At 31.3% G+C, this 17,837-nt stretch overlaps 1 protein-coding gene across 2 annotated transcripts in view; it reads right to left on the bottom strand.

Annotated features, from left to right (window-relative positions):
* LOC129218182 (Kv channel-interacting protein 4-like) overlaps positions 1 to 17,837 on the bottom strand; it is a 287,294-nt gene that overhangs the window by 164,945 nt on the left and 104,512 nt on the right. The window lies entirely within an intron of this gene.

Genomic DNA, 17,837 nt, shown 5'->3' with positions numbered 1-17,837 from the left:
TATAAAACTCGCTTTCTTTTCATTATTTTGAAATAGATAAAAATCAAGGAAATGTTAAATTTTGGAAAATCAACGGTATAAAATGAACTTTCGAAATAAGGCATCTGATTCTTATATGCAGTTTATCGTCATGAGATTCACGTCCTAGCCGTTCGAAAAGATCATCGTAAACATATGTATGCAATTTATTTTAAAATTATCTGCGTTTTACGTTGCCCTTTCACGCTTGATTTCAGATCAAAGGTAAAAGTTACCTTATTCAACATTGTGAATTTGAATAATCAGAGAAGCAAATAAAGTAGACTCACTTATGCAAATTATAACTTTCAGATCTTTGAGTGGTTAAAATAATCACTGATATTATTTTACTTATAACAGGTTTTTTTTTTTTTTGAATTTAAGTATTTTTTACTTGCATAGAATTCATTAATATGTTAGTTAAGCCATAAATAAAATATCTTGTGTCTGAAATATCTTGCATTCCCTTTCATAAAAAAATCACTGTTTTAATTAAGATATTTTGATGTAAATATTTAATTCTTCTGCCTGTCTTAATCTACGTAAGTTTGGCTAAATGAAAAAAATGGGAATTATAAATGCAACGCTCTTAGACTCGTAGTTAATCATTTTTAAACAGATTTAGTCTGTGAAGAAAACTTGATGCAAAAAATAAGTTACGTGCCTGAACTTAAGTAACTTGGTTAAAGATTATTATTCCTTAACTTTCCTAATCAAAACGCGTTCTAATATGCTAATTAATGTAACTCATGTGTTTATTAAATACCCTTCTTCAGTAAGCCGATGGGTGTAAATTATTTATGATTTTTTTTCTATTGCTTAATGCACCAAAATCTTACTTAGACGTAAGAAAACTAAATTTATTGAGCATTATGTGAAACCTTAGCTTTTGACGTATTACGTATGTTTTACTTTTCAAACTTACTGCGTTTGATTTTGTGAATAATTTTGATTTATGACGTAGCAAAGAAATTATCTTATGTATATATATTTATATCTTAATATATATATTTATATCTTAATATAAATATTATATTAAGAATTTGAGAAAGAAAATAATAATAAATAAAATAAAATAAATGAGAATTTAATTCAGGTAATAATTTTTCTCCAGTATTTTTATCTGAAATGTTAACTTGATAATGCATTCTTTTAGACTTTTTAAGCATGATAACCTGTAGTAATTGTGTTAACTAAAAGCAAAGACATCATGGCATTTGATGCATTTCCAACATTTAAATTTATTTTGAGTTTTATCTTAGGTTATCTGTTTTAAGTTTATAATCTACATGAAATGAACATAGTAAATAATGATAGTAATGATAACTATTAAAATGAAAATAATGTAGCTAATAAATTATAAAAAATAATTTAGCTGAATTTTTTAGCTAACAGCCTAAATGATTTTCTAAAGTAATAATACTACACATTTTATCGGACATTTTAGTATGAAATAGATCAAGATTTTTTTGCGTTATATTTTAAACTTAAATATCTTTGAAAAAACAATAAAAATTAATTTGCCGACAAAAGATTTTTTATCCAAACTTTACACTTTTAATATCGTGTAACTTCAAATACGTTTATAAATCTACAAATCTCTCAAACTTTGTTTGAATTGCTAAATAAAACTACTGATATTAGTAGTTTCTTAGTACATTCACGTTAAAGCTAATAACGAATTTAAAACAGATGAAACATTAAATATGATAGATATTGCGTTACAAAATATTAAAATTAGCCTTTAAACACTCACGTTGTTTTATATAAGTGCAAAACATTCTTCTGCTAGATAATCATAGTAAGAAATGAAAGGACTCACGTATAGATCGCCGCTGACTTTTTAATACAGTTTCAGATGAGATTTGAAAGAGATCAAATCCGTAATGCAACTGCAGCGAGTATAAACGCAATTATAGTCAAGAGAAACCTTTCAAACATATTTAAGAGAAACCCGTACTGGAAACCAAAAAAGGAAAGGTAAACGTCCTTTACTTTCTTGAATTTTCTTTTTACTTATTTATTTTTTTTTCTTTTTATTTTAAAATTGGGTTTAAAGTTATTTTTTTTAAATACGCATAGCGTTTTTGTCGTTCTGTTTCGTTTCTTATTTGAAGCTCATTTGATATACCGTCTAAAAACCTTGGATGATGATTTCTTTCTCTATTTAACTAGTTCTAAAGGATCTATGATAATAATAATGACTGTATTGAGAAGTATGTTTATACTGACATTTTCAAGCAAAGGCATTTTATTGTCGTCAAAATGTTTCAATAAACTGTAAGAAATATTTTAGAAATAGTTGTTTGGCGTAGATGATAAAAGTGAAACTAGAAAATTTTTTTTCGAAAACATTATTGTATGTAGGGGAATATGAGGCAAAGTGAAGTATATTTAAGATAGCTTGACTTTTTCATAATAAAAAAAAAATTGAAAATTTGTAATGAAAATTATAATACTGAAAGAAACACTCTTTTTTTTAAACTTGCATTTAAATTCAATTCCTCTATATTGTCAGTAAATTTGTAACTTCATAAAAAAGGAAAATTTTCATTTTAAAGATGCATGGGGCAAAGTGAAAAATTGTTCTAATAAATTTTTAATGTATGATAATCAAAAATACAGTAAAACCTTTCAAAAAGGCACACTAATGGGACCAGACAACTTGTCCTTTAAATAGAGGTGTCCCTTTTTCGGCGGTAGACGAATTCATGCATGTTGCGTAAACTCAGTATGGTTTCATAACAAACATAAACTAATAACATTTGAGATTAATTATTGAAAATGTTTCATAAAATTTTTTCGAAACAATATTCAGAAGTATTCAAACTGGAGAAAAAAATGTTAAATTGTATCAAAAATTTCGTAGTAGCGAAGTTTTACAACTGATTTTCATTCATTACAATTTTGAATTAATGTGTTACATGGATTTGTTTGATGTCATGTTATTTACAATGGAAAAAACATTGCGATCATATTTCAAGTTTTGTATACAAAGCTTATCATCAGAGGCAGACTATCTGCCGGGGCTGAGCCTATTTGAAACAATTGGTGGGAGGGAAAAGCGTGTATCATGCAAGAATTTTATTATCTCAGCCAGAACTTTAGGTTTATTTACATGTTATTACGAAGACAAACCTTTACTGGTTAATTTTGGGACAAGAAGAGAAATTTGAATTCAAACAAATTTGATATTTCTAATTAAATTTATACATAATTTTTTGAAATAGTTCTCTGTGACTGGTCCCTTAAATAGTGTCCCTTAATGAGAGGCAAATGTATGGAGGTCCCTATTCGAAGGGACTGGGACCAGAAAAAATGCCCCTTAAATAGAGGTGTCCCTTATTCGGATGTATCCCTTAAAAAGGTACTACTGTGTTTTTTACCACATGAATGTATATAAAAACGAATTAATGAAACAAATGAAGAAATAATGAGACAATAAACGAAAAAATAAATAAAAATTAATCAATAGGAAAAAGTAAATATATAAAGTACTGAATGAATACAAAAAATCTGTGCATAAATGAATATATAAGCGAATTAATAAATTATAGAGTCTAAATGAATGATTCAGTAAATGAATACTCAAGTGGGAAACCGCTAACGACCTTATAATCTTTTTTATTAAATAATAGTATAAACGATAGTGTATTTTTAATATTTTGATAATACAGTTACTACAAAAATATTTTTTTAAAAATAATTACCACAGTTTTTACAAATGTTAGTCATAAAATAGCTACGCATTATGATTATAAGCCAACGTTTCACAAAATTGGGTATTTATTTTGGCTCAACATTATCGCTTTCATGTAAATAACTTGAATGCCATTAACAAGCATCGACATTTCAGTCATGAAACTAACAAAGTTTATGTATACAAGATTCAGAACAAGAAATAACGGTAAGATAAAGATGTAACGTTGATTAAAATTCTGAACAGATAACAAGATCTTAAATTTTTTTTAGGTTAAGAATCAATGTTGTAAAGCAGGGGCCGTAGTGGCCCGGTCGGTAAGTCGTTGAACTCGTAACTGAAGGGTTCAGGGCTCGATGCCAGCCGAGCGTATGTCCTCCATGTTCAGTAATGGTGGCTGGGGTACATTTGTAAAGTTTTTAGTAACTCTAAATTCAGTTTTACAATTATTTAATTGTATAATACAAAAAGTATCTTCATATTCTTCAAGCTAAAATGAAACATCCAGTTTTATGAGGGATCGAAGTAAAATATTAAAAAAGACTTATTTTGTAGAGATGTGTCATTCATGAACAAACGAGTCAAAAAAACCAATCCTTAAAACTAAGGGATCCGTTCGTTCACTTAAAAAATGAGCGACCGTTCTTTTGAACGGAGAACCGTTTGGAACATTGTATTGATGTACTTGTGATAAAATTGCACTAAAAAAAAACATTCATCTCCAAATTTTTAACTCTCTTTTGAGTTCCAGATTTTCATTTTCTCAGTGTAGTACAATTTATTCATTTCGTATCTTTTTACTTTCTGATTTTTATTCATCATTTTTCTTTATCCGTTGCAGTTCACTTGCAATTTTCCAATGTATCCATTAGTAAAGTTTTGTGTAACTTGTTTGGGTTACTAACAAAATGCCCACTTCCTGTGCGACGAAATCGCTAAAGGCCTTCTAAAAATACCCTTTATCACTTTTCTGACCATTCTTTTGTTTTTTGTAACATCCCTGTCAACTACCATCTATATTGATTTGGCTTTATTTTTAACTTGACGACTTCCAAGTCGCTTATTTTGCATTCAATATCTTGAGATTTTAAAAAGGATTATACATTGATGGCTATTTTTCCCCATTTAAAAGTGTTTCTTTTTTGCTTCTGTTCGCATCGGCACTATGAAATAATTTTGAAGTTCCCTAATATTTAGGTGAGTCTTTTTTAATATAAATTATCTGGTATTCCGGCTGAACTACCGATGTATTTGTTGTTATTTTTTTTGTTACGCATGGTCTATTGGTAATACCATATGTATACATTCGGATGTGCCGAAAAAACCAAAATTCTGCAAAGCACTTAGCCTTAGCGCGGAAAATTTGTGATCCTAATTGCTCTGCAAAATTTCGTGACTCCGAGTTAATGTCTTCAGTTCTGGCAAAAGACTTGAGTTTTTGAGATGTTTAGAAAAACATTAAATAAAGAGAAATTTTACAAAATATTTTAAACTTGGCTGAACTTTAAACCTTAGTGCGGATTTTTTTAACTTCCTAACACAAACTACTGCGTAAAATTTCAAGCTTGTGAGTTGTTTTTTTCTGCTCTAGCAAGAGGCCTGAATTTGAAAATTTTATATAAAATTCTTTAATAGTAGCTACATACCTAATACGCTGCAATACTTCGAATTTTTATTCACATCAACGGCATAAGACCACACCTTGAAACAGGTGTTTCCTTTCAGAGTAAGGGTGAAGGGGGTCAATGCCTCCCCCCTTATTTAAAATAAATAACGATTTTACATGTAAGTGGGCATAATTTTGTGGTTAACCGATAAAATTTCATTGAGTTCACACCCTTTACCCCCCCCTCAAAAAATTTGTAATAACGGCCCTCTCTTAAATTTTGTAGACCCTAAACAAAAATTAATATGCACATTTTGCTATCTCTGGGTTAATTTCCACTGCTCTGGCAAGAGGTCCAAATTTCAATGGACAAAAACATTTTTTTAAGTCATGTGGCTGTTGAGGTGGGTGGAGATTAAAAATTTACAAGGTGTTTTATGATACTCTAATAGCATGTAAGAACAAGTTCGAATAAAAATCAACGGTTTTATACGGTTACAAAAACTCTCTAGGAAGTGTGCAAAAAATTAGAACTGCATTTAGGATACTTGTTAATCATGCGCTATTAAAACTACAAAATGTACTTTTTAGAGCAATTGATGGAATCAATTACATTGATACCTTTTTTGGCAAGTATCTTGATGCACACGAAGAAATTCCCACACATGCTTAGCTCCGTCTCTGATAGAATGGTTGGTTTTTATTCTAAACCAGGATGGTGTACATACATTTATAAACTTGACCAAAATTTGAATCTTGGTTGGTAGTTTATAGTAGAGGTGTACAATCTCAATATTCTATTAGCTGTTTTCAGACAGAGAGACATATTTAGCGAACCCAGATATAGCGGTTAGGAAGATAAGAAGTGCATACGCCTTACTTCATGGCATGTGATATTAATAATAAATATTGTTGGTCTTTACATAATATCGTCGGGTCAACTTGCATTCTAAAGGCTTAAAACGATTATGGGACGCTTTTCAGAGTCTCAAAACCTTTTTCTAATTTTACTGAAGTAAGATTTCAAGTCTGAGGTTGAACCATCAACAAACAGGAAAAGATGCCGCAATGAGAGTTCGTTAAGATGTAAAAGGAAAACAGCTCACTGGAGGGGTCTGCGAAGCTTTTGCTCCAATTGGCGAATGATTCCAGCTTTTTATCTAGTGAGTTGAAAATATTTTGAAATATGCATCAGATACAACAGACAACTTTTAACAAATATTTAAACAACGTGACTTCTTTATCATTTTCCTCGTATAAACAAAGAAATACAACCTATTTCAGTTCAAAACAAGCCCGTTATTTCGATATTTTCAGGGGGGGGGGGGAGAGATGAAGGGTGTGAACTCAATAAAATTTTATTCAAAACTAAAAAACCACACCAATTTGTATGAAAAAACGTTAGTTTTTTTAAAGTAAGGGGGGTCATTGACCTCCTTCACCCTAATCCTGAAAGGAAACACCTGGTTCAAGGGGTGGTCTTATGCCGTTGATGTGATCAAAAATTCGAAGTATTGCAGCGTACTAGGTATGTAGCTACTTTGTAATGTGTCACTCGTATTAAAGGAATTTTATATAAAAATCTCAAAATTTAGACCCCTTGCCAGAGCAGAATAAATAAACTCACAGGCTTGAAGTTTTACCCAGTAGTTTGGAAGGTTAGGAAGTTAAAAAAAAATCACCGCACTAAGGCTAAAGTTCAGTGGAATTTAAATTTTTGCACAGCAATTGGTGTTAGGGAGTCACAAATTTTTCCACACTAAGATCAAGTTCTCTTTAGCATTTCGTATGTGTTTTTTTTTTTTTTGGGGGGGGGGGGGGATCACTCTAGTGCTGCAGCTGGAAAAATTTAAAAACCTAATTTTTTGACATGCTGAAATGGAACCTGTGGTTTTTGGAATGGAAAACATACCATTTTATAAAATTAACTATAATTGCTTAATGCATTAGAACCTGAATAAAATTTTTCGATTCATTTTTTATAGGCATATTTTTTTTTTACTTTTGGATAAACTTGGCTTTTTTTCCTTCAAAGAATATTACTGATCTAATGAAACATATCGAATGTACGTGAGTGTGTCGTGCGGAGAGATCACCTGCAACTTTTTAAATGAACGATGTCGTTCAAATGAACGAGTTAAATGAACGGATCAAAAGAATGAATCTCTGATGAACGGATCATTAAAAAGAACGACATTGTCACCTCTATTATTTTTCTAAATTCATTTCTGCTCAATCTACAATAAAATAAGTGAAAAATATCTTTGACCATATTTGGAGACAAATTTTTGTTCAATACTTCAAAATTTTGTATCTCATTGACACTGTTTCGTTAGAAATACAACTATATTACAAAGCAGGCTGTTTAGTTCCTAACGTAGCACTACTTTTTAGTAGGGTCATGTGACGTATAATGAATACTCTACAAAAATCTTACTTTACCTGCCAAACCTATTGTTTTATTTGCTTGAAGGTTATTCAATGCGTAATCGATGTTTTCGAACGCCCTTCTTTATTTGGAAATCTCCTTCTCATATAAAGTGATAACATTTCCGGTTTTATTTTTTTACTTTGCTTTTGGAGCAAGGAAGAAGTTGTATTCATTATGTTTTTTTTTTTTTTTTTTTTTTTTTTTTTTTTTTTTTTTTGTCTTAGGTCAAACAAGTAGAAGTGGAGAAATATGATCATAGTGTTAGGTTTAGCTATTTGTGCATTCTATGGCAATGTTTGTCATTTTAGATGTTTTTCCTAACAGAAGACATACAAATGAACGCATCTTCCTTAGTTACTAGCATCCAATAAAATAAAAATTTTCTTGAATAACTTAAACAACAAATAAAATATCTACGGAAAAGCACACGTCGGAAGCTATGATTTCTAAAAAACTTCAACAAGAGTATAAAATACAAGAAAGAAAATGTTTGTCCTCCTTTGATTTCTGTGCCAAAAAATATTCTAAGACGAAATTCCAAACAAGGCACTTTCTTCATAAAAATTATCTGCTAGTTATTGAATGCAATTGAATAAGTTTGGTAAAATCTTTTTTTCCGTTGAATTTTGTCAACAGAAAACCCTTTTTACGTTCAATATCTCATTAAATACCCAGTAGTAGAAAAATAGTGTTGAAGATTACTTTGATGTGGATGAAATTAAAAGTGACATTGTATGACATAAACATAACATTGGATGAGTTAATATTCAGTAGTTTAGTTACAAATTGCATCATTACAAATTACAAATCATTACAATCATTACAAATTGCTAAAATATTTAACTGAAGTTATAAAATTATGCATAAAGATGTTCAATAATGGCTGTCTTATCTGTTTCCTAATTCATGTTACTCGCTTTTAAAAGTGATTTCGTTTTCTCAATTTATATTCATTTTTCTCCACACTATGGGGTAAAATGATAATTAAAAGAAACCTAAAAGAAACAATAATTAAAAAGCTCTTTTTTTTCAAAAAAGAGTAAATATAAAATTGTAGTTACTCTCAGATAATAGATAATCTACAAAACCATTCGAATATTTTTAGTACTTTTAGAAGTAAAGCTTAGCAAAGCTGAAAGTAGCTGAATGCACAATCATATTCAAACCTGATCCTGTAGAAATTTTTTTTTTATTACTTCTTTCGAAATCATTAGTGTTTAATTTGAAACCTATAAGAAGTGAAGATTCTTACGTGCCGCTCCTTTTCAAATTTTCAAGCGCATATTATATGAAATAAAAATACTTCTCAGTCAAATAAGTGGTTCCTTGTAACCCTGAACTAATGTTTGCAACCAATTCAAATTTTGTGCTTAACGAACGTTATTTTAATGTTTTCAATTTTCTAAAAGAATAGAGCATTTTATTTCATACATAAGATACATATATTACCAGTAGACCATACGGATTTTGTACGTAATCTATTAAATATGTTTATGTACTTTAAACGAAGAAAAAATAAAGTGCAACAAAGACAAACTGTGTAAAATTTGAATGTGTTTCCAAGCAAGAGTTTCTTAAAGAAAAAACTGCAACATGCAAATTTGTAGCAAATGTGTTGTTCCTGTGTGGAGCAAAAAGTTCAAAGCAAGCTTGCGAATTTCGCTGCGGTACGGACAAAACGTGCACGCAGGAATATAACCGCTTTCTCCGACTCATCTCATTAACCCTGGGGAACCCTGAATGTTCAGGTTTATAGGGATGGTATTCTTAGTTCTTATGTGTACCAGTGCACCCATATCCTGAGCAATAGATGATGCTTTCCTGATTCAGGACGAAAACGCAAGACCACACAGGGCTCGCATCGTAGATGATCATCTTTAACAGGCAAACATTCTACGCATGAAGTGGGTGGCTCTATCCCCGGACTTGAATCTTATCACACACGTTTGGGATACATAATGGGAGACGTCTAACTGCTCCTTGCCACGCTCGCAACAGCTTTGCAAGAGCAATAGCTCGCTTTTTCTATGGAACTAATAGATCGCATAATTGACATCATCACATATCGCAGTATTGCTTCTAGAGGGGAATGTATAAAATATTGAAGGTATTTTTCCCATTGCAAACTTATACTTTCAACTTTTTAATTTTATACTTGTACTTATTTATGTTCTAACTCTAAGCAATATATATTACAAATTTACAAAAAAAACTTTGCGTTGTGTTTCCATTATTTAAAAAAAAACAGGTTCATCAAGGTGAGGGAATCCATCAAAACATTTATTTTTTCATCTTACATTGATTTCAATAAAAAAGAAGTCAAAGAGGTCTCAACCCTACACAAATTTTACAAAGGGGGTATATAAATCATGATTCAAATCTATGGCAGTTCAGTCATTTTTTCTTGATATTATAAATTGCAAATGACATACCTTATGAGGAGGGTTCAGCTTGGGTAAGGAGGCAACTTGATAGGTTACACCAGACTACTTTCCTGTGTGACTTTCCACACAATGGCCACCCTAGCTCCACGTTCCACTCTGTAATCAGACTGCATCAGGATCATTCCATTTCAAGGGGGCCTTTCTGGTTCTTATTCAACCTTCTTATTTCTTGTATATGCTAGCCTCTTCCATATTTTTCTTGGTAGGACACTTCCTTTTCCAAATCTTGGGATTTTTTTTTTTTTTTTAATCTCACTCCCCACATGGCTGCCTCGTTTCTTCTCTACTTTTTCTAGCCTCTCCTTCACCTTCTCTTTTTCCTCCTTACTTCTGTTGCCAAACCACCAAAGAAAACCCCTTTCCAAAAAATCTCACCCCCAGATCAACAAGTGCAGAGTTGAGTTGAAGAGAGTGGATGGGGAAAGATGTGTTAGAATTTGATATCAGTAAATCCCACAAGTTGTATAGCAAAATATAATTTTTAGAACAATTTCCTACAGCACAAATTAATTAAAGACTTAAAAGAGGTCAAATAATACTCTAATTTCTAAATTTTCAAATGATTCAGTGTTATAGCTAACTGTAACTGTCAATTCACTGTTTACCTATAGTAGCTACCTTAGACATACCAACATTTATATACTATCATAATTGTCTGGTAATTTCTTCTTATTTCATTTTTTAGTTTACTATGTGTTTTATATTGTGGGTAAGTTTTATAAAATTATACATGGGTAATTTTTGAGTAACTGTATTTTTTGTGATTTTTTTCCACAATTACTAATAGCCAGTGTAGCTCTTGAAGAAATATTCCTTAAAAAATAAAATACTGGTAAGCATGTTCAAAAAAATTCCACTCTGATCGCTTTATAAAAGAAAAATAATTGGCAAGACAAATAAAAAGGAAGCTTGCGCAATATGAAGCAAAAAGTAACAAGTTTTTTTTCTGTTTAATCTGATTTTTTCTCGCGTAAAATTAAAGAACAATGATCTCATTATCTTAAGATCTGTTAAATTGCACAATTTCTTAATGCAAAATCAATCTCGCATGAAATGATTCTCTCAAAGCATCTACTATCAAAATGAAGTTAAAAATGAGGTTCAAGCGACACAGAAAAACATAATTTCGCCAAGTTTCTTGTAAACTAAAACGTTTTTCTCATTGAGTACTAAAAGGTGACAATCTTGTATATCTTTTTTATTTTACTTATTATTATTAAATAAAGAAGAAATGTCCATTTAGAGTATAACTTGTGTCACATACAGAAAAAAGGTAGTTGTACTACACCATTTGTTTAAAAAGAATTTAACTATTATTTTATTTGAAGTTTTAAAGGAAAAGACATTTTTTGTTCGTTAAGATCTTTATGAATTTCAGCTTGAATATTTCCTGTATTTCTTTTTAAAAAATAAATATGCACAGATATGTTTAAAATTCGAAAACAAAGGAATTTAAACAATTGTTATAATGGTATTTTTATTCAATTTGTACTTCTGTCAAAAGTTTTCAAGTTTAATGTATTCGTTTCTTAATTTTTTAATGCAACAAATTTAACTGAGTTTTTAAAACGATGCTACTGAAATTGCAACAAAAAACTCCCTTGCATTTTCATTAAGGAAACCAGTCAACAAAGAAACCACTTAACAAAAAAATTAAAATTTATTTAACAAAGTAATTGCACTTAAAATGTTGATGTGTAAAATTTTCGTCATGTTGATTTAAATTCTTGTAATGTTTAATTAAAAAGTGAACCCAAAAAGGTAAGTCTTAAGTTATAGCAAAAAAGTTTTTCCGTAGGATATGAGTATACTAAGATATTGCGCATAACATCAGAGGACTACATAACTTTGGGAGTATAAACATTAAACATTTCAATAAAGCGTTGTCAAAGAAATAAGCAAAAGTCTCAGAAGCATTCAACAGAAACGAATAAGTAAATCAGGTAATAAAAAATGAATTAATAAGTCTACTACCCAAATTCAAAATAATAGAATATCAGAACTGTTCGAACAAAACTTGTTCCTGAGTCGGGAAAAATGAACGCATGAATATTAAAAGGACTAAAACTCATTATTCATGAATGGGTAAATCAATTCAAACAACTTTTCAGATATTATTTTATCAATTTATGGATCATTAACACATTGGAAAAATAGATAAATTTTTTATGTGGGTCAAAAAATAGAATAATCCATTCATTCAATGTGAGTTTTAAAAAGTAGCGAAAATATTTCCATACCTGTTACCCTATAGTTTGTCACAAGTATGGAGCTTGGCGTTCGGATAATTTTACGCTCTTTTAAAAGCCTTTTACTGCTCAAAATGGGTTGTCATGGTGTATAAATAGGAAATTACATATTGTATCATTTCTTAAAGTTAGAAAAAAACTATCCAACTCAATTCAAATGAACCTTTTATAATCTAAGGTATGTAAGATTTTAAAGAAATATAGAAGGACTAACCAACTAAAAAATAAACGAAGTAGAAAAATAGTAACACTTGGAAGAAATGAACCCAAATTAAAGTAATTTGTCCAAAATAATTGTTGAAAAATGCTTCTTATGTCCATAAGTGTTGGACAGAATGTATAGTTATCTTATCCACGCCAACTACACTTGTACGGTTGCATAAACTGCAATTTTAATTGAGGATCTACAAAGTAAGACCAAAGATAAACATGGAGCAGAAACGTGCACTACTCTCCTGGAGCAAAAAGAAGCTCAAACAGGGACAACAAGGTTGGAAAAGGATTAGATTAAATGGTGATTTTTTTTTTTTTTTTTTTTTTTTTGAAATATTTGTGAGCAAAAAAAGTTGTTCAGGTTTGACGTTGCAAAAGAAAAGCGTATGAGAAATCTTGTGTAAGACGTTCTCTCCACTTTGACACATCCTTCTTGGTTTGTGTGCATGATGGCTGCTGGAATTGGGAAGTTATGTATATCGTGTAAAATGAAACAATGCGTGACTTCCGCTGTTTATCAATAATACTGCATGTTACTTCATCTGAGGCAGAGCAGTTACACATTTAGTGATACTTTTATCTTTCAGCAAGATTCTACTCCGTGTCACATCTCTAAATCAACTCGTAGGTTTTAAGCACAAGGAGGATTTTCGAAATTAAACTGGTCAAGCAACTCTGCCAATATTAATACGATTAAGAATTTGTAGTACCGTCAAATCTAAAAAAATCAGTTCAAGACCTGGTGCCCGCGAACAAAATTGAGCTCGTTGCTGCATTGAAGAGGATATGGATACAGTGTCAGAAATGATTAATGGAAAAAGGTGATAGACTCCGTGTGAGAAAGGATTAAAGCATTGAATCCAGCAAAAAATGACGCATTCTAGTATTGATATTGTTTATTTTGAAGGTGTTTTTCCTCCTTTAATTTGAATATTCTAATTTTTGACTCAATGTAAATCTTCATCACTATAAACTTTTGGACTATTCTTTCTAAGATTATTTTTAATTGAGTACACTGCAAATAATCAAACACATTTTGAACACTTTTTTCACACGGACACTTGTCTCCTTTTTTAGAACACTTATTTCGGAACATTTATTAGAACCGTTGTAAGATCACTTTTTAAAACATTTTTTGAACACGTACACTTGTCCCCCTTTTTTAGAACACTTTTTGGGGTCAGTTTCGGAAACACAGTTCGGAACATATATTTAGTTCAGCATTCTTTTTAGCGCACTTTTTAAGCACTTATAGGATCGCGTTAAAGACACGTTTTTGAACACTTTATTAAACATTTTGTGGCACACATACAGGTACAGTTTCTAGAATGCGTTTTAGAACAATTTCTTCGCACTAATATCATCCGAGGATATCTGCCGCACAAATATAAAAGTAGCTTTTAGAAATTATAAATATGCACTAAATTCGGGTTCATTTTGAGACTGCAGGCTGATGATGGTTTAGGCTTTGGATGAATCTAATTATTAGTCAGCATAGCTACTATGAAAATTTAAAATACAATGATGTTTCCAAGATAATTGACTATCTTACAGCAGAATTGCGCACGAACAATGTTAACCAATAAAAAGGTTGCAGGAAAATGTAGTGCACAATATTACTTAGTACAGAAACTGCATATATTTAAAATATTAATTTCCATATTTTAGTTTTCAAAGCTAATCTATACTGTAAAAAGTAATGAAAAGTGTACAAACAAAGGCTCACATAACTTCAGTTTGTTGCTTCATAACTTTCATTTTCAAAAATTTTAATTTCTCAAGATCAAAATAAATTGTCTTCATTGTTTGAATTCGTGCTACTTTGCTATTCAGTGATCTATTGCTTGGTATCTGATCAATGACCTTAAACATTAGTTGTGTTCTTCTAAAAATGTAAATGCAGTGGAATTCTTTAATGACTAATTATTTCCTTGAATATTAACTAAAACGATGAGTGCTGGATCTGGGGGCGAAGAGGGGAGTTGGGACCCTTGCCTCCGTGAGACAATTTTTGGGGGACAACAAATTTGTTCTATTTCCGTGGGGGGGGGGGGGGTTGTTGAAACTCAATATAAAACTTGAAGGAGAATGAGTAGGAGAATCAGTTTCAAGATTTGCCCTAACTCGGAAAAATCGTATATCCGGCACTGACAATTATCAATTAATTATTTTTAGTTTTAGTTACTTGCATAAGGAAGAAAAGTGTTCGCGAAAAACAAAATAAATAAAAAATTACTTAGTCGTCAGTGGCTGGCATACACTTTCAGTTAAGTAGCCCTTTTTTTTACCATTAGTAGCCACTTTATTCAAAATATTTATTTATTTCTTGAATGAGGAAAAAATGTACTACATTAAAACATGAGCTGTGGAAAAGGTATTACCGTAATAGATCTAACTGAAATTCCATTCATTTGCCTTTTTTCTATCTCCTCCTCCCCCCCCCCATCCTGCCAAAGGTGGGTACAAACCTTTTGTATAAGCTTCCAGGTTTGTGCTTGTTTTTAAGGGGTGCGGTTTGGATCCTGAAATTAATAATGGCTTTTATTATTGATTGAAAGGCAACATGTAATACTAACTTTGGGATTGTTATTACATTGCAAACTAATTGCTTCAAAATAGAAATGATTTGTGTATGAAAATTCATTGGTGTAAAAATTGTGCGGCCGTTTCGGTTCTTAAGACGTGACTGGTTGAGTACTCTTTTTAGCTTCTATCGTATGGCATTACTCTCCAGATTGCAACTAAATGCCATACATTCAGGTCTAACTCAATCAGACAGTTAATATCAAGTTCATTAACTATTGCTGCTAAATTTAAAATACGCATGGGATTTATGTTTCAAACTTATGCACATAACACTGAACTGAGTTTATCAAACTTATCTAGTCATTAAACACAATATGTTTAAAATTAATTTATTTAACTTTATACATACACATTAAAAAATTTACATAACAATGCTTGAAACTATCTTTCTTCTACAACCGGGTAAACCATTACCCGGTAAAATAAGAAAAAGCCTTTTTTTCTTTTTTACAAAGATACGCTTAGTTACGAGAACACAAGCAATACGTTATACATTTATTTGTAGGCTGTAGGGGAATGTGGGGCAAAGTGAAATGGTGAAATAATTACTTTTACTGCCAACAATCTCGTAATATTTTAAATATATAGTAGCACATGTACTCTATTCCAGTCAGGAAAAAAATACATCTGGAGCTTAAAATTAATGATAATAATGGCAATTTTCAAAAAAGGACATTCATATTGTAATATTTTGATGTAAGTCAAAAATTATTTTTGTAAGAATAAAATGATAAAATTATTGTTACTAACATTTTAAATATTAATTGAGACCTTCTAATATTTAATGCGGTATTTTCTACTTTTTTCAGTTAATTTTAAGCTTACTTGAATTTCTAATATTGGCAAGGTGAATGGGACAAAGTGAAATAGTTTATTTTGTTTACTCACTCAATTACACTGTTCGGCAAAAAAAAAAAAAAAAAAAAACCTTCAAAATGTTTCTGACATTTCGTCGGCTGATTCTTATGTTAAATGACCAACTGAATCTGAATATGACCTCCGTTTTCTTCCTATACGTACCAATTCTTTTTAAAGGCCCCCCCCCCCCCAAGTTTTTTTCAATTTTCCTTAGTTTTAGAGTTTTTTTTTTTTTTTTTTGGAGGTGAAAGGAGCTTTATATTAACTGCTAACATAGTTTTGGTGAGCGAGAGAGGTTCAAAGTTCAAGATCATTTACACCCATCGCAAAAAAAGGGGGGACTTTGGGTGTACACCCCCCCCCCCCCCCCACCACCACCAAATATTAGAAAAATAACGAAAAGCGATTTTTTTAATTCTGCTTTTTTAAAAAAAGCTGTTTGTAAAAAACATTTCGTTGTAGAATGAGAGTATAAGTCTCTCTTCTATGACTCCTACGTCCAAAAAAATTTTCGCGATGTAAAAAAAATTAAAAAAAAAACTGTCTTATGAATGTCGCACGTTGCATACGAGTTGAATCGCAGGTCTTCATTCAAATAGATATTCTTCTGGATGATTCTATATAAAATGACTCCTTGTTTCCAAATACGACCATCTTTCCCCCCACCATCACGCCCCCTTTTTAGAACTTCCCTCCTCTCCTGATTCAGAGCCGTTTATTGTTTTAAATTTTGAGGGGAAAATGAGCATTACAATAACCGTAAACATTATTCTGAATGACTAGAGATGTGCAAAGTACTCTAAATCCTGTTCATATATAGCAAAAAAAAAAAAAAACTTGCCCCCCTCCAAATAAAAAGGGGGGGGAGTTCTACAAAACTCGGTATATGTAGGAGGATAACGGAGATCATTTTTGGATTCAGGGGGTAAATTTGCAGAAGAATCATGCGGATTAGCCTCAGAAGCGTTTGAGAGTAATTTTTGCTGCACAGTGTGTTTGGAGGGGTTCCCCCCCCCCCGGGTCCCTTTTTGCTACATATGCATAAGATTTTGAGCTTTGCACATATCTAATCATTCAGAATTTTGTTTACGGTTATTGTAATGCTCTTTTCCCCCTTCAAATAAAAAAATGGGGAGGAGAGGAGGGGGGTAGGTTCTAAAAAGGGGGCGTGATAGGGAGAAAGACGGTCGTATTTGGAAACAAGGGGTCATAGGGGTCATTTTACATAGAAATCAGCCAGAGGATTGCCTTTTTGAATGAAGACCGGCGATTCAACTCGTATGCAACGTGCGACATTCACATGATTTTTTTTTTTTTTTTTTTTTACGTCGCGAAAATTTTTTTGGACATATGAGTCATAGAAGCTTAGTCTTATACTCTCATTCTGCTACAAAAAAATTTTTACAAGCATCTTTTTTAAAAAATCAGAATAAAAAGATCGTTTTTCGTGATTTTTATTTTATTTTCAGAGGTTATACTCCCCTCCACCCCAAGTCTCTCTTTTTGCGATCGGTGTCCATGATCATGAACTTTGAACCTCTCTTGCCCACCAAATTAATGTTAGTAGTTAATATAAAGCTCCTTTCACCTCCAAAAAAAAATGCTCTAAAACTAAAGAAAATTGAAAAAAACTTGGGGGTCTTTAAAAAAATGGTACGTATAGGGGGGGACGGAGGTCATATTCTGATTCAGGGGATCATTCTACATAAGAATCAGCCGACAAAAAGTCAAA

This window comes from Uloborus diversus, chromosome 3 (genome assembly GCF_026930045.1).
Source record: "Uloborus diversus isolate 005 chromosome 3, Udiv.v.3.1, whole genome shotgun sequence".
Lineage (NCBI taxonomy): Eukaryota > Metazoa > Arthropoda > Arachnida > Araneae > Uloboridae > Uloborus > Uloborus diversus.
The sequence above is the reverse complement of the archived record's forward strand: the minus strand, read 5'-3'. Positions and strand labels throughout refer to the sequence as shown.